This window comes from Cervus elaphus, chromosome X (genome assembly GCF_910594005.1).
Source record: "Cervus elaphus chromosome X, mCerEla1.1, whole genome shotgun sequence".
Lineage (NCBI taxonomy): Eukaryota > Metazoa > Chordata > Mammalia > Artiodactyla > Cervidae > Cervus > Cervus elaphus.
In genome coordinates this window covers 55,408,188-55,426,552 of record NC_057848.1, presented here as the reverse complement: position 1 = coordinate 55,426,552, position 18,365 = coordinate 55,408,188, and the positions used below count along the sequence as shown (strand labels likewise).

Genomic DNA, 18,365 nt, shown 5'->3' with positions numbered 1-18,365 from the left:
CAGTAAAGAAGTTGCTGAGAGTAGTTGAGAATTGCAGTGACAAAGAAATTTGTTTTAGCTTTAATTCTGTTTTACTTTCTGTGATGGCTGAAAGGCATTGTCCCTTTAAGAAGCCAGATGATAAAATCACGTGTTTCTGAGCCTTGAATAAATGATGAGGACTAGCTGGAAGCATACCCTTTGAAAAGCTTTTTAGATCCTCAGCCTAGAGAAGGACTGGAATGGAAGAGAAACGTACAGAAGCTAAGATGTTGTAAGAGTAATAAAGAGAAAGTAGGCTGTTATCACCTAGATTCTTTGTAATAGCTAGATGTAAATGGAAACCTGATTTAAAGCATGGGTAAATAGCTTTGGGCAATACAGGGGAACAAAAGAAAAGGCATTAGAAAAATAGGGAATATTAGAAGTAATTAAGAAATAAGAGTGACCATGTATTTGAATTTTCTTTTGGTCATCATTTATTTAACTGGGCCATTCCAAGAATAGTAAATGAAAAATATTAAACTGAGTGTCTTATTATTTAACTAAAAGTATATGAGAACATAATCTGGTTTATTGCTGTCATTCTTGATTTCTTAATGTAAATTAAATTGGTTTGTCCGTGTTGCCTCAATTAGCCATCATTTAATCACCTTGAGGCTATAACCAGAGGTGAAAGTTAACATCTCAGAAGAGTAAACATCCCCTTCCAGTAGCAGGCCTTCATTTCTAACCCCTCTTTATAGTGAAAAAGCCATAACACTGAAATCAAATGCTTGGCAGCAGCCCACTCTATCACATTAGTTAGGACATGTCCAGTATTCTAGAGCATGAGCCTCAGTTTTTTCATACCAAAGAAATCCAACTTTTCACATAACTCATTCCCCTAGTTCATTCAGCTTCTGTGCATGTTTTTCAAGCCCTCAGCAGGAAAGTAAGTAGCCAGCATAAGTACCTAGAGGTTGGAAAGATGGTGATTACTTCTAGATAGGTGCTTTCTTTCTTTTCACTACCCAGTTCAGTACATACAGTTCAGTCGCTCAGTTGTGTCCAACTCTCTGCGACCCCATGGACTGCAGCACACCAGGTCTCCCTGTCCATCACCAACTCCCGGAGCTTGCTCAAACTCATGTCCATCGAGTCAGCGATGCAATCCAACCAGCTCATCCTCTGTCGTCCCCTTCTCCTCCTGCCTTCAATCTTTCCCAGCCTCAGGGTCTTTTCCAGTGAGTCAGTTCTTCGCATCAGGTAGTCAAAGTACTGGAGCTTCAGCTTCAGCATCAGTCCTTCCAATGAATATTTAGGACTGATTTCCTTTAGGATTGGAGAAGGAAATGGCAACCCGCTCCAGTACTCCTGCCTGGAAAATCCCACGGACAGAGGAGCCTTGTAGGCTGCAGTCCATGGGGTCGCAAAGAGTCGGACACAACTGAGCGACTTCACTTCACTCACTTCCTTTAGGACTGACTGGTTTAATCTCCTTGCAGTCCAAGGGACTCTGAGGTCTTCTCCAACACCACAGTTCAAAAGCATCAGTTCTTTGGTGCTCAGCTTTCTTTATGGAAAAAAAGAAAGCTTTCTTCATATATTAAAAAAAATAAGGTTTCACTTATCCAAAAGACGTAAATGGAAATCCTTACTGTGTCTTGGAAAAATGACACACAGGTAATAATCCATGGAGAATCTGACTTGGGTAAAGATTGATGCTTCATTCTGATTGGGTAAAGATCATGATAAAATAGTTTAGAATGGTGGGCATGGCACAACAGGGATTTGGAGGCAAGAGGTTCAAAAAGTCGTGGGATATAAACTGTTAGTTGAGGCTTTGTTTTGAAGAGTTGCTGGAATGAACTGAAAAGCTGTTCGCAGCTTGTAACTCTCTGGGCCAAGTCATTTTGGGTAGGAAGGTCATATTGATGAAAATAGTGGAATAGAAGACTCATGCGAATATAGACAGGAAGCTATATAGGGTATATGACTGGTTCTCAGCACTTATCTACTGGGGGAATACATGTGCCCTGCCTCCCATCAGGTGTTTATGTTTTTTTTTAAGTTAGCAGAGATAAGAAGCAAGAATTGAGGAAAGAGGGATAGCACTGAGTTGGGAGACTGGTGGACAGATTCATGAGAGAGGTAACATTTGAGCTATGTATGCCTTGATCGTTGGTTATAAGTTTAGAACATTTGAGTGGCAACCTAGTGTTTCTACAGGCTAAAGGCTACTGCTACTTTGGAGAAGGGAACAGCAACCCATTCCAGTATTCTTGCCTGGAAAATTCCATGGACAGAAGAGCCTAGCAGGCTACAGTCCATGGGGTCGCAAAGAGTCGGACATGACTGAGAGACTTGAAAGGGGCTTCCCTGATAGCTCAGTTAGTAAAGAATCCTCCTGCAATGCAGGAGACCCCGGTTCAATTCCTGGGTCAGGAAGATAAGCTGGAGAAGGGATAGGCTACCCACTCCAGTATTGTTGGGCTTCCCTCGTGGCTCAGCTGGTAAAGAATCCGCCTGCAATACTCGAGATCTGGGTTCGATCCCTTGGTTGGGAAGATCCCCTGGAGAAGGAAAAGGTTACCCATTCCAGTATTCTGACCTGGAGAATTCCATGAACTGTATAGCCCGTGGGGTCGCAAAGAGTCAGAAGACTGGTGAACAAATTCATGAGAGAGGTAACATTTGAGCTATGTCTGCCTTGATCATTGGTTATGTTTAAAACATTTGAGTGGTAACCTAGTGTTTCATGCTAAAGGCTATTACTACTTGGTTAGTCATGTCTTCCTTTCTTCTTTAAGAGTTCATTCAGGGCTAGTAAAGTCATAGTCCTATGGGTGGAAAATGAAAGCGAGTTCAGCACCCACCTCCTTTTTAAATTGGAGTACAGTTGATTTATAATATGTTAGTTTCAGGTGTATAGCACACTGATTCAGTATTACATTTTGAAGGATTGTAGGCCCTCTGAGGCAAGGTGGTATGTTTTCTTGACTGTGCTTTTTTATAAATGAGCTCATCATTTGGAGCAGAGCTTCTTAACTCTGCCTTTTTCACTTGAGGAGTGCTTCCATTAGCACCACATAAACATCACTAAAATATCAGCAGAGAAAGAAGGAATGAGGTGCTTTGTTGGACTCTAGGGATGCTGTGCAAGGATGCAAGTCCAGAGCAGCTGCTCATTTTCTCATTTCAGCTTTGTGAGTTCCTTTTTGTTCCAAGATGAGTAAGCTGAGAGAGGAGGTCTGCTTTTTCAAACAATGAGTTAGAGTCACTGGAAGCAGGAGCACTTACTTTGATTTTTTGAAGTGTTCTCTCTCTCATACATAGGCACATACAGGCATTTTTGTTAATGGCAGCAAAGAGGGAAGAAACTGGTATGCAGAATGAGGGACTGCTTTAAGTAGGGAGATGAATGAGAATCGCTGTTTTAGAAGGATTGGAGGTATGACTTAGGTTTTGGGAATCCATTCCTAAGACTATTTACAGGCAAGTTAAAATAAAGCAATGAGCAAGTTAAGGCAACTTTGCATTTCTCCTGTTCAGGTGAACTAACTGATCTTTCAGATAAGACAGATGGGTGTTTTAAAGGTATGAGAAGAGATTTTAATTCCAGCACTTGCGGCATCTAATACATTTTTGAGTTTGTTTTCCCCAAGAGCGGCTTTGTAAAGTTCCCTCATAGCTCTTCCTAGGCCTGACAGTGTCACATTTATCCATAACCAAGCTGAAGATGTGTTGGAATTGCTGCCCTCCTTCTCCTTACTTTAGAAAAGGGTCTTCCCTAGTGACTCAGTCGGTAAGGAGTCTGCCCGCAATGTGGGAGACCCAGGTTCGATCCCTGGGTCAGGAAGATCCCCTGGAGAAGGAAATGGCAACCCACTCCAGTTTTCTTGCCTGGAGAATTCCATGGACAGAGGAGCCTGGCGGGCTACAGTCCATGGGGTCACAGAGTCAGACATGACTGTCTAACACTTGGACTTTCTTACCTTGGAAAGGAAAATGCTGTAGCTCCCCCTTGTGTTGTGTGAGACCAGAAACATCCTGCTTGATCCACCTCAGCAGAATCCACTCCACTAATTATCCGAAAAGTATCTCCTCAAAGCTTTTTGGGGAGGGGACTTTGCTATTTGTTGTACACAGGAAAGAACCAGGGTACCCAGCTAATCTGTGGTTTCTCTCCTCACTCCCTACTCTCTGCAGTGTTCCCGAGGGCCTCTTACCTGGAGGGTCACCTTTTTCTGGCAAACAGTTTGGGATGATTTTCCTCATGAGGTTGTAGTCCACTTATCTGCACTTAGCCCATCAAATCGTGTACAGTTTCATGTCCAAACAGAGCAAGTGGAACTTGCTTTCACTGTGGCCTCCTCTTGCCCTGTGATTGGGGTCACTTCATTCTGTATCCTGACTTTTCAGCTTGAGCAGGCATTGGTTTCTTTGCCCTTCCACCTCCAGAGGAAACATGTCAAGTATTCCCAAGTCTCTCACATTCTAGCACATGAGTTTGGAATTAAACATTTAAGCTGCTTAATAAGTGTGCAAGCAGTGTGAGATGCAGCCACACATCTCTTTGGGAAGTGATTCCCCAATCTTAGTTCCTATGCCACACTTGACTTCCATGTGGGAGTAGGGGAAATGCCACAATGCTCCTTATTAATGACTTTCCTTAGTTCAAATTATATTTGATAACTAATTGATATTCTACATAGGTATAGCAATTCTTATATCATGTGTTTTTTTTATTTACTGATTTTGCATCTTTGGCACTATTGCAGGAAAAGGGGGAAACTCTCATTTTATAGGTCATTTAAAAGTTATTTAAGTTAAATATACTGATTATTTCAAAGATTAACAGTTTTGCAAGTATATCTTGAGGACAAAACCGTAATAGAATTGCTTCATTTAAGTGTGTGTGCCTTTGAAATTCTATAGACGGTAGTTTTCACCTGTTCAGTCTCCCATCTCATTTAACCTGGTCTCTTCATGTGATAGCTTGATGTTCCAGTAACAGTTCCAGCCCATTTAATTTTACCCCTTTCCTGTCCTGCCAGCCCTCATCTTAAAACTTTGGGCACTGTTTTCTTAAGGAAAGTTCTTTGATCGCAACCCTTGAAGGACTCCTACTTGTCCAGCTTTATGCTTTCCCTTGGGAAAGACAGTTTCACGCCACGCTGACTGGAAAGAAATTGGAGTACAGTTGATGAGTACAGAATGATGAGTATGCCCACTCGTCATTCTCTGGCACCTGCTAACTTGTGGTCAGTTCATGTGAAGCAGCCATGCAAGGTAGCATAGGCTAAGTGACAGTCTTAAAAAAGTGAATGCTCTGAGTTTCTGAGGCATGAAAACTCAGCCCTAGCACTCATCCTGAATGAACTGAGACTTGGACTCGATCTTAAAAGGAAGAGTAGAACTAAGACAAAAATAGGGAGATTATGTGTGAACTTCAGGCAGAGAAGAAATGCCATAAGAAGCTGAGATGGCAGGAAACCCATCAACTCTTACATAACAATAACTGAAAGTGTGTGTGTGTTAATCACTTCAGTCATGTCCGACTCTTTGCGACCCCGTGGACTGTAGCCCACCAGGCTTCTCTGTCCATGAGGATTCTCCAGGCAAGAATACTGGAGTGGGGTGCCATGCCCTCCTCCAGGTGATCTTTCTGACCCAGGAGTCGAACCTGTCTCCCACGTTCCAGGCAGATTCTTTCCCGTGTGAGCCACCAAGGAAGCCCAACACTAACTGAATTTTACTTAATACGTTTTCCTTGAACTGCCATTTTTCAGTATATTTGTCTTACAACCTGTCTGAGGTCAGGAGTGCCTTATTGCTTCATCTTCACGTTTTGTCCATAGCTGATGTCCATATTCGACTAGGTACCAACAAATATTCTGGTTTCAATGTAACAAGTGCACTTTGTCATGAAAGAGCACTTTCTTAATGAAATCATATTTAATTTCTGGAAAAGAATCTGCATTCTGTTTTCCTAATCAACTATGTCTTATTAATAGCACTAACATCATCATTTTAAAAGAATGAAAAACTACAACAAAAAGCTCTGCTAAACCTGTCTCTGAGAAAAGGTTCAAAGCTTGAGTAGTTCATGGGAACAATTTGCTAGTGGAGATTTCTCCCCATTTTGGTCCCGGCCTCCTATGGGGAGATTTATGTGCAGTGTATGTCAAGAGGCAAAATAATGGCATTTCTTTGCTATACAATGACTCGGACATTTGCTGAGTGCAGAAATGCACCTTTAAACCAGAGAAAGAAGCAGTCTGCCCTGATCCAATCATTTTGAAAAGCCATGTGCACTGAAGCTGGGGCCAAACATAATGACAGGATTTAATTGCTAATGCCCTAGAGGCAGTGTGCCTCTTGATGTGTTGACCTTTAACCCAGACTTGGGAAGTTCAAAAAAGAGAGGGGATGGTTTTCCCTTCCCCCTCCCCCATCTGATCCTGCCTGCCTCTAACCCTGTCCACAGACTCCTCTAACTTTCATCTCTCCACCCCCATTCCCATTAGTTACTTCCAGCTTTGGGGCCAAGGGAGAAAGAATGGAAGAACCGAAAGGAAGAAGGCAGTAGAATTTGAAAAGGAAGTCTACAGGCAGTTGACAGCTGCTCAGAAGCCCGGGGCAGAAGTACAGCTACAGAAGTGGGGGCTGAACTCCTGGTCCCCTGATGCTTCCACCCCACCCCCAGCCCCACCCCCACTATCTCCTGAGATTTAGGCTATGTCTCCATGTTTCTGTTCTCCACTCCCATTTCACCCTTTCTAGTCCATATTTATAATCACTCCCTTCTGACACCTGACTTTTCCTTCTTCAGTTCAGTTCAGTTCTGTCGCTCAGTTGTGTCCGACTCTTTGCGACCCCATGGACTACAGCACGCCAGGCCTCCCTGTCCATCACCATCTCCTGGCGTTTACTCAAACTCATGTCCATTGAGTTGGTGATGCCATCCAACCATCTCATCCTCTGTCGCCCCCTTCTCCTCCTGCCTTCAGTGTTTCCCAGCATCAGGGTCTTTTCAAATGAGTCAATTCTTCGCATTAGGTGGCCAAAGTATTGGAGTTTCAGCTTCAACATCAGTCCTTCTGATGAATATTCGGGACTGATCTCCTTTAGGATGGACTGCTTGGATCTCCTTGCAGTCCAGGGGACTCTCAAGAGTCTTCTCCAACACCACAGTTCAAAAGCATCAATTCTTCAGCGCTCAGCTTTCTTTATGGTCCAACTCTCACATCCATACATGACTACTGGAAAAATCATAGCTTTGACTAGATGGACCTTTGTTGGCAAAGTAATGTCTCTGCTTTTTAATATGCTGTCTAGGTTAGTTATTTCCTTCTTACTTGGTTATTAATGGCAAAATCTTGAGCAAAGTTAAATTCATTACACATCTGCATCGTGGCAGCCGGACAGCTAGGTATAGCTGCAGAGAAACTCAAAACACACCCATTGGTTTTGCTGTAAATTCACAACCACTAGCCTGAAGGTGGACCCTTTGTGCTGCTCAGCAAGTTTACCAGTCCACTCACTCTCTTGGTTTGCTTGTTTACAAAACGTTTGCAGCTTCTTTCTCTTCTATCTTGAAGTTTCTTCACTGATCTCCAGCCCTGCTGATCTGCTTTCTGTTTATAATGTGTTAAGCACACCTGAGGGACTGGAGCACCCTGCATCTAAGTGTTTGCTTCCTCACTTCCTTCAAGGCCTTGTTATGTGATGTCATCCTTATCAGTCCGGCCTTCTCGGGCCACTCTAAGGAAGGCAGCAAGTACATCCCCATCAAGCCTGGGGCACACCCTGTCCTCTTAACTTTATGTTTTCTTCGACAGTTACCACCATCTGGTATTCTGTGTATTTTATGTTTGTATATTATTATCCCTCTGCTAGAATGAAAGTTTTATGAAATCTTGGGGTTTTTTTTCCCATTCTTCTATAGCTAGTGCTTAATCCAATGCTTGCTAATGTGCCATACAAGTTTGTTTCAGGAATGAATGAATAATGAATGCCTGTTGGGTTTTGAAAATCCCCTCTTCCCATTTGCCAAAACCAACATATTCATAACCATGTTTTTTTGTATGGTGACCATGGTTGCTAAGCCCAGATTAAAACATGTCATCTAATTGGTGGGGGAAATACCTTTTATTTTGCACTGTCTTGGGAAATTCAATGTGCTTATTAAGTATATTCTACCTAGAATCATAGTCTTATAGCATAGAGTCCTCAAAGGAAAAAGATGATCATTTTTCAGTTATCTTACTGGCCCTGATAGTGTATTTGGCTTATCCTAGGACACTAAGCTATGTTTAGTTTAAAGTAAGTGTGAGTTGAAGTTGTTGGGTGTTTTAAGCCCCTGGTCGGGCTTTGTGGAGATACCTAGGAGTCACTGGAAACCTCTGGTGGTACCCGGCCCCATCTTCCCTGCTTAGCGCATTCAGTGCCTAGTGCACCACCTCATGGGTCCTGCATCATTTCTATCCAGTAAGGCTTGCTTGGGTAACTGGGCAGGATTTCTCCCCATATGCCAGGTTTGCCTTTGTTCTCTCCCTTCGAATTCTTGAAATAATGACAGAATGAATGGTGGGAATAAGGGATACAGAGGGTAAATACTCTAAAAGCCTCACAAGTCCTCATTATATTATCTTACTATAGAATGAATAACCTGGGTTTCCAGGTTCTCAAGTTTGCAGGATTCTCCCCAAGGACCAGTTTCTTATTTGCTCTGCAAAACAGTAGGTTGAGCCTCATCATTTTGCAGAGTTGTGGGTAGGGCTTGAGAAATCTCAGTCCAGGTGATCTTCTCTTTTACAAAATACAGCTCCCACCTGTGGTATGTGTTAAGCTCAAGAAAACGGCAGTGAAAGGATATTTTCCCAGATTCTCCCACTGGAAGCAAGGCCCCTTTAACTGTGATGTTTACGCAGTGATGTTTGGGAGTCTAAGATGTTTAGTGACAGTGAGTGCTCACATCCTTTTGTCCCTGAGAACACTGACACAGTACTCGGCATGAAGCAGACACTCAGGAGCTCATAATCAGCATAAGACAGGTGCTTAGCAAATACTCAGTGACCAAGAAGATCAATGTAAAGTGAATTAGTAGAGTAACAACAAAGCAGACATTTCTACCTGGAGTGTTTCTACCTTTGGATCAAGTTCTTGACACTGTAGGCCATGTCTCCAAACATGTAGGAGCAGTGCAACTTTATGGGTTTCTGGCTATACTTTGAGATCAGCTGCTAGCCCAGTGTGTTGCACTAGTCGATGATTAATCAAACTTAATGTACTGAGTTTGTGGACCAAAATGAGAGAAAAGCACCTTGACTTTAATAACTTTTAAATGTAGTTGTCATCCATATGTTTTGAATTTGGGGAGGGGCTGGCAAAGGAGGAAGAGTATCATACTGCTGAAGTTTACTTTAGGCTGTATAGAATAGTCACAAAGTTCTCTCCAGATGAGTTTTAAAGAATTGATACATTTTAGTGTAAAATCTTCCCCCAAACCTACCAATCAGAGGAAACCCTAAAAGCCTTTGAGTAATGAGGCAGAATCGAGAAAGGAGATTTAAGCTAAAGAGGTGCTAGGAAGTGAGCAGTGACCATTAAACTGTATCAGCAACACAGTCCTTAATCTTCATTTCCAGTGCTCGGTGGACTCAAAGAAGTCTCCTTTATTTGGGAATGAAATGGAAGCAAGTTGAACTGGGAAGAAGTATGACAAGTAGAGCCATTGTTTTGGAAACACATCTCTACACTGTGTTTCTGAAAGCAAAGAGTGGAAATGCCATGAGAGTCTAGATCATCTTGGCTATCATTTGAAAGAATGAATAACCATTTTTGATAAATACAGATCAACTGGGATCACAGCATTTTGAAATGCAAACTAGAAGTGGTTCTGGGGTTGTAGTTTCTCTCAAGTGGTTGAAATAGGAGCAATTAAGACTTTTTGTGGAGAGGAATAGTTTAAACTCTTACTTAGCACCAGTAGTAGGACTGTGAACTATATATAATCCAAGCACTTGAATTTGCAGTTGTGCTTCAGAGTTTTTATGGCCCCATTTCCACCATGATAAGCATAATCATTCTCACTTGGATTCATATGCACTTTTTTATATGGATGAGTGCAATCCCTACTTTAGTAAACGTAGGTTGATAGATACAATACTTGATAAAACAAACATCTCATTACTGTATGCTTCACCAATTTTGAGTTTTTGATAATGTGGATAGGAATCAAGCAGAAGGTTCATTTAGTATTATTCATAAAGATAGGGTTTGTTGAGCAAGTTAATAACATAGACAAGATTCAGGAATAATATTTAACTATGTAGGGAGAAAACATAATTTCCAATCAATTCTTGGACATATGCTTTCTGATAAAAAACATTTGTAGTGCTAAGTGCTGAGCTATTCATTAATTCAGATTGGTTCACTACAGAGTTATTCAGAAATTTAAAGTTTTGAGTGATTAAGTACATCTAATCCTTCCCGGCTGGTTTTGAGTACAGGGAGCTAGCTAAGGTTATATGGACCCTGTGGCCAGAGCTGGAGTTAGTCAATTCTTTGACCCCTGCTTTAAGCAGTGGTAGTTAGGCCCCCACCCTACATGGGGTAGAATGTATGGACTTACTCTGGTGCTACATGTAAGAAAGGAACATAACAGGATTTGGAAGGAAGTAGATTCAACTGTCCATCTGTTATTGGGTTGAGGGCTGCATAGGGCCTCTCACTTTCTTATTCACTTATCGTGGTTGGCCTGTGGGGTCATTCTGTTACAGGGGGATTAGCATATCATATACATACACTTGAGACACTGTTCATTATGCCCTTCAAGCTATGTACTGAAAGTCTTCCAAGTGTTTAATGATTTCAGTTGAAGTGTGGAAATTAATCAGGATAGAATCTAGTATTGCAGTGGAAAAGAGATTTAGTGTGAGAGTAAGGTTTGAATTCTATCCAGGCATTTCTCTGATAACTTAAATAATTTTTCTTGATTTATTTTTCCATAGAGGCCTTGCTTTGGGAATCAAGACTCTGCCCTCATGCAACCGTGGATAGCTCTTGAAGCATACTGGTTTTATCACTAGAGAGCTGGATTATCCAGAGCCCGAAGAGACTCTAGGATAAACACTTGAAACAGGATCAGAACTAAAGATTTCTTTGGTGTTGTCTCCAGAGGCGAACTTGCCAACATATTGGAACGTTAAGATTGTCAATAATTCAAGATAGGTGTATCTTATTTGTAGAAAAACCATGGTTCCTGTGGTAGCACATGGTTTTGTCCAAATATGGACCAGGAAGAATGGGATGCTTAAGCCGAAGAAAGCAACTGTTGAAGCAGCGGGAAAAAAGAAGAAAACTAGATTGGTGGTCTATTTCGGTAATGGAGAAAGCACAACTTTTGAACTAAATAATAATATTAAAAGCGTGATCATGAGATCCTATGGAGAAAAAGTGAATCACCTGCATTTAACTTTCCAAGATAATAGCTTCTTGTTTATGGAAAGAACATCCTCTACAGATGTCAAAAAATTGAAGGCATTCCTGGATAGAGTGCATCAAGATGATCTTCCACCACCCATAAGACCTGATGTGGATAGCAGTGCCTTTGCCAGCACAACAGTACAGAAGACAGTTGATGAGACTTCATTTCAAAAAGTGGGTAAGAAGTCAGGTAGTCGGTCTTTTAAGAAAGAAAAAAAGCGTTCACCTTCATCCGCATCAGAATCACCAACATCTACCTATGAACAGTTATTAGAAGATGGATATGGGAAGAGAATGAAGAAGCCCTCATTGGATTCCCAAAAAGAGAGTAGCTCAGTGAGAAAGAGGAGATCCAAGACACACCCATTAAGATATGTAAGCCACAGTGAGAAGAAGGAACTGCAGTTAAAAGGGTTAAAACAGGAGACTAAATTAGATTTAGACTTTTTATTTAAGATCAGTCCTTACCTACATGGCACTAATCTTTTCCCAAAACTATCTGAGAATATATATTTCACATTTCTGCCAGAAGCAAAGTATGATAAGAATGACCCGCTTTCGGACAGACTCAAACTGACTCTTGACTACTACCCAGAGAAACTATGGCAAGGCCTCCCCAATTTGGGAAATACCTGTTACATGAATGCAGTTATACAGTCTTTATTTTTGATTCCATCATTTGCTGATGATTTACTCAATCGGAGTTTCCCATGGTGTAAAATTCCCCCTGATGCACTTAGCATGTACTTGGCACAGCTGTTTGTCTTGAGAGATGTTTATAACGTAAATATCAAGAAGAAGTTACTTGCGAATATTAAAAATACCATTTCAGCAGTTGCAGAGACATTCTCTGGCAACAAGCAGAATGATGCCCATGAGTTTTTAGGTCATTATTTAAATCAGATGAAAGAAAACATGCAAAAATTAAACACAATTGGGAAGACTGAAGTTAAATCTGAGAAAGAAAATTTACCTCAACCGTTTTTGGTTGGCAGTGCAGCCAAGCAAGCCCTCTTTTGTCCTGTCGTCACTAATTTCGAGTTTGAGTTGCTGTGCTCCATTACTTGTAAAGGCTGTGGGCACGTTGTTTCTAAGACAGAATTGAGCAATTACCTCTCCATCAATCTTCCCCAAGAACGGCAAGCACTTCCATTTTCTATTCAGTCTAGTTTTGATCTTTTCTTTGCAACAGAAGATCTTGAGTATACATGTGAACAGTGTAAACACAGGAAATCTTCTAAAATGTATAAATTCAGTAGGCTACCTAGGGTCCTTATTGTTCATCTGAAGCGCTATAACTTTATTGAGTTTCGGTCCTTAAAGAAGGATGACCATGAAGTCATTATTTCCAAAAATTTAAAGATATCTTCCCATTGCAATGAAAATACCACACCACCACTTCCTTTAAACAAGAAAACACATCTTACGAATCTCAGAGTTTTAAAAATCTTTCGAAACATAAATTCTACAGCTATCAGTAAGTTGAGAGCTTCAGCAAAGATGGCCTTGGAATTCATGGGTTCTTTGCCTTCACACATTGTACCAGATGAAGAGTCCGAACCACAAAAAGATGATGTTCATCATGAAGGTTCAAGAGAAGAAGAGAAACAAAAAGACCAAGGAAAATACTCTGTAGTAAAGATACTAGATTCCACATGGGCAGACTCAGAAGATGCAATAATCATTGCAAGAGAGCTGTTAGCTATGGCCTTAATGATGAATATGGAAGATGGCTCATTTCCTCTGAGAGATATAACCATCAGCAACCCAGATATATGTCAGAAAGTGCCTGAAAATCCAAAACTACTGGACGAGAGAATCAATATCTTTGCAGATTTTCAGGCTGTGGCTAAGACCACCAAAGATAACAATGAGAAAGCCCAAATTTCAGAAGAACTTTCCTCAGTGGCTGAACAGACCCCAGATGAAGAAAGGATGAAAATCTATGAACAAGCCCTTTGGCTGGCACTGCTTCAAAGCTTTCCAAAGCCAAAGATTCGAAAGCAAAAGTGCACAGAGAAACTCAGATCAAAGGAATCAGGCGTCCAGGGAACCAAGGTGAACTCCCCAGGTGCATCGGGTCACAAAAAAAAGTCTGGAAAAAAGGGCTCTTTAAGTAGAGAGAAGAGAGAAACTGCATCCAAGAAACCAAAAGGAGAAGCTGAGATGGAAGATCCTCAGGCCTACCGGCTCATTGGTGTTCTCAGCCATCTTGGGAAGAGCCTAAATTCAGGCCATTATATCTGTGATGCCTTCGACTTTGTGAGGCAGGAGTGGTTCACTTTCAATGATTTGCAGGTGTCAAATATCGAAGAGGCCACAATGCAAGAAGATAGACTTTCCTCTGGGTATGTTTTCTTTTACATGCATAATGAGATCTTTGAAGAGCTGTTGGAAAGGGAGAGCTCCCCACCTTAAAGCACAGAGGCAGGGAAGACCTCTCAAGAGTAGGAAGAAATACAGACTTAAATTGCACAAATCTGCTTGACTGCCTCTCTGGCTATGACTTTCTCCATGGAAGGAAAATTTTCAACTCTAGCCAAGCACAAAGGAGCAACTAGCATCCGGGACCAAAGTTCAAGCAGAAACACTTGCTTGAAAATAAATCTTTGTTCTAACCCTGACAGAGATACCTTAGCCCACAGTTCTGGCTGATAACTATTCATCTCCCCTACTAGACTAGAACTGTGCTTTCCATATTCTACTAATGCAGTGAATTTTGAGTGTGGCCCTCAAACCAGTACTATAAGGAACATGGAAGGACTTGTGAGAGATGCGGTTTCTTGATTCCACCATGGACCCACTAATTCCAAAACTGAGGAGAGAGGCGGCAGTTTGATGGCGAGCTTCCAGAAAGTTGGAGAATCACTACCATAGTGTGTAGAGTATCTTGGTGTATTTTCCTGTTGTATATTTGGATTGTTTATATTTTGTAAAGGAGTTTGATCACCTTTTTTCTTATATTCATTCATACCTTTCCTTTGTAAGTGTATTAATATTAACATCAAAAGACACAGAATTACTCTTCTGCTGATCAGATTCAGCAGTTTGATGGGAAAAAGCAGTTTCTGTAGTTCTGGCGAAACTAATGAAAAAACTAGTTGCTGAAGTCCTGGCAATAAAACAATAGTTGCTAGGGTCCTGGCAATAAATTCTAAATGAAGCCTGTAGTTTATGCATCCTCTTGGGCGTACATAGATGAGACTGAACACCCTATCAAGTCTACAGATTGTTTGCTTAACTTTTCCTTAATGCCAAAAGGGCTATATACCGTCAAGCTTAAACCCTGAGAATGGAGAAGTTGATTTGCCCGCAAGAAATTCAACACGTTTTCCTGTTTGTCTGCTGGCACAGTGTTCTTGGTTATCTCAGACCACCATGCCATTTTCTTCAGAGGGACACTTGCACTGCCTAAAAGGAATATTTGTGACCAGAACTTTACCTGAAGTCTTGACCAAGCTTCACTCAACTTTATAAGACTAATTCCAGATTTCTTTTACTTACTTTATAGTATGGTGGCCTTATTCCTCAATGAGTAAACCATACATGCTTTATTTTATTTTTTTTCATACATGCTTTAAAATGTACTTGTAGGATTTCAAAGTCTTGTTACTGATTTGATACAGTGTCAAAAAACCTGTGCCTGGATATGATCTGCTTCTTGGTAAAAGCCTCATGGATCCTGAGGTGGTCATATTCTGTTGAAGTGCCATGTAATTCAGGGATTTAGTAATTCTGATATTAAGCTTGTGCTTAAAAATTTAGGTTTTTGCCATCTTTGAGGCAGTGAACATGTAATGCCTTGTACCTTTGCTATTAACAAATGATTTGTACTGAGAGACTTTCTTACATCATATAAAAGGATTGAACTTTCAGTCCCACCTTTTCCAGCATGGGTGAGCCCCCCTTGTGGATGGGATATGGTTCTAGTATGGCTGTATTAACCCAAGAGCATGTTGATGCTGTCCATTCTGGAGGTCCTTAGAAGAGGTGAATGAGAATCAGTGGTGTGAGAAAGTTTAAAACTGGCCTCTGAGAGAAAAACCAGATTCTAAAGTTTGGGGAAATAAGTTTGTTCAGAACACAGCGTGTCTAAAAAGAGGTCTGAATGGAAGCTAAAGATTGCTGAGGTTGGCAGGGGGATGTTTCCTAGGTTGAATTAATTATCTCTGTGGGAGGTGTTGAAGACACAATAATGAGATTTCTTCAACTTGTGTAGCACCTCAGCAGCTGGAGCAGTTGAAGGATGAATTTAGAGGAATTAGATTTAGAGGAAGAGAGTGACACTCTGTTTTCCCAATTTCAGATTTTTTGCTTCTAATAAAATAGTTAAATCTGAACCTATTTTTGCTGGCATCAAAGCAAGAGTTTTGCAAAGAGTGAGGGAAAGTAATTTTCTTTTGAAAGGAGAATGAAGATGCTAGTAGTTTTAAGAGATTAAATTTTTTGGTGTGGAGTATAGAGTATTGTACATTCTGCATATGCTGCTCTTCAGCTTGTTGCACTTGCAGATGCAGGGCAAATGAAAAGGCGAAGAAGGTTGTGGCATCCATGAGAGTAAGGCTCTGTCCTCTGGGACAGATAGTTTGGGTGGAATCCATCACTGTTCTGTGAGAAGAAATTCTTGGTGCACAATGAGTGGCTGTACACTGTCTACCTATTACACTGTTATTTCAAATAAAAATTAAAAAGTCTTAAGTGACCCAGTGACTACTTATTATGGATTTTAATTGGTTCTCTATTTTACAGATCAGGTTTCTGGATAATCTGTGGATATAAAAACTTTCTTTGACACTCTGTATTAGTTTTCTACTGCTTCTTTAAAAAATTAACCACAAGGCTTCCCTGTTAGTACAGTGGTAAGGAATCTGCCTGCCAACGCAAGGGACATGAGTTTGATCCCTGGTCCGGGAAGATCCCACGTGCTATGGAGCAACTAAGCCTGTGTGCCACAATTATTGAGCCTGTGTTCTAGAACCCATGTTCCACAACAAGAGGAGAGTAGCTCCTGCTCCCCACAACTAGAGAAAAGTGTAGTAACGAAGACCCAGCACAGCTAAAAATAAATTTTAAAAAATTTAACTTACTACAAAACTAAATGGCTTAAAGCAACACAAATTTATTATCTTAGAATTCTGGCAGTCAGGAGTCCAAGAGAGGCATCGCTGGGCTAAAATCAAGATGTTGGCAGGTCTACAGTCCTTCCAGATCCTCTAAGGGGACAGTCTGTCTTCTTTCTCAGCTTCTGGAGGCTACCCACATTTCTTGACTCGTGGCTTCATTCCTCTACCTTCACAGCCCACAATGCTGCACTGAGTCCTCACACTGCCATCTCTGGTTCGCCTACATTCCTTTGCCACTTTTAAGAATCATGGTGAGACTAAGTCAAGATAATTCAACATGATCTCCCTATCTGGAGGTCAGCTGATTAGCACCCTTAATTCCCATTTGTCTCCTAACAGTGTTGTCACAGGTTCTAAGCATTAGGATGTGGACATCTTTGGGGGACACTTACTCTTGCCACCACACAACGGTAGAAGGTAATGGAAAACACAACGACAAAGAGTGGAATGATTCAAGACACAGACCCCTGGGAGATAGTTTTAGTAACACCACCAGGTGAAGAACCGAAAGCATCTCAGGTTTTAACCAAGGATGAAGTAAAATTGTAATCTGTAATTAAGCAAAAATCTTGAGACCAGTTACAGAAACAATGTCTATAGTAGCTTTGCATATTTTCTCTATGTCTATTATATGAGTGTGTCTGTTTGTATATACTCAACCATTTTCTTTTTCTCTATCCTGCTTCCTATTTTTATTTTTATATACAAGTTATTGGAAGTTAATTTTACAACTTAGTTTTTAAAGGTAACAATATTCAATGACTGCCTGACTGAATCGGAGGGATAATTAACAGATCCCATGATGGATGCAATGACTTGGGACTGAGTCATCTAATTTGGGGGGAATGGTGAACACATAAAAGGATTGATGTATCTATCAGGTAGAAACATGGGATCCTGCTGCTGCTGTAAAAAGTTCAAATGTGAAAAAAAAAAAAGTTCAAATGTACATGGGGGTACATAGGGAAGCTGAGTAACGAAGACATGGGCGGTGCCGGTTAACAACGCACTGCCTCAGCCCGATTCACCCTTCAGTACCTGATCTGTGACAGTGGGCAGAATTCCTCTAGGCATTTCTCCCTTACAGTAAACACAGGTTGAGCTTTCTCAGTAGAGGGTGAAAGAGGTTCTCTTGCCATTTCCAGTTGTCGATGGGGGTTAGCACTGTGAGCTGTGATGTGAGAGAATCTAGGAGGTTCACAAACCCAACCATGGAACCAGAATGTAATATCCCTGAGACTTCCCAGTTCTGGCCTGGCCCACCCTGGAGATGAGTAGCTGCTGTCCCCTCCTGGACACCATGTGCCCTGACTCCCTTTGATCACGTGCTTTTCCCAGGTTTGGATTCCACAGGCCTGATGCCGAGCCCCCCGACACAAAGCCACACACAGCGGGCCTCCTGCTTCTCCAGCAAACTCTGTCCCTCTGCAGGGCTGAGTTGCTGGCCATTGGCGTTAGCCCTCCTTGTTAGCGACTAACACTTTCACTTTAGTTTCACATGTACTGCAAAGTGATGCACTTATATATGTGTGTATATAGACGTTCATCCTTTTTAGATTCTTTTCTCATATGCGTTATCACAGAATATTGAGTCTAGTACCCTGTCCTATACAGTAGGTCCTTGTTGGTTTATCTGTCTTCTAGGTAGTAGTGTGTGTATGTCCATCCCGAGTTCCTGATTTATCCCTCCCCCCACCACATTTCCCCTTTGGTACCCATAAGTTTGTTAAATTGCTTTTGCAGCATAAAACTTACTGCATAAAATGAGCAGGTTTCCAAGAATGGAAT

The 18,365-nt window shown here is 41.3% G+C and overlaps 1 long non-coding RNA gene across 1 annotated transcript in view; it reads left to right on the top strand.

Annotated features, from left to right (window-relative positions):
* The window catches only part of LOC122690863, a 36,231-nt gene extending 24,190 nt beyond the window's left edge, over positions 1-12,041 (top strand). The window contains exon 4 of the long non-coding RNA XR_006340133.1: positions 10,980-12,041. This is a non-coding gene — a long non-coding RNA (uncharacterized LOC122690863). The remainder of the gene's footprint in view (positions 1-10,979) is intronic.
* The last annotated feature ends 6,324 nt before the right edge of the window (positions 12,042-18,365 follow it).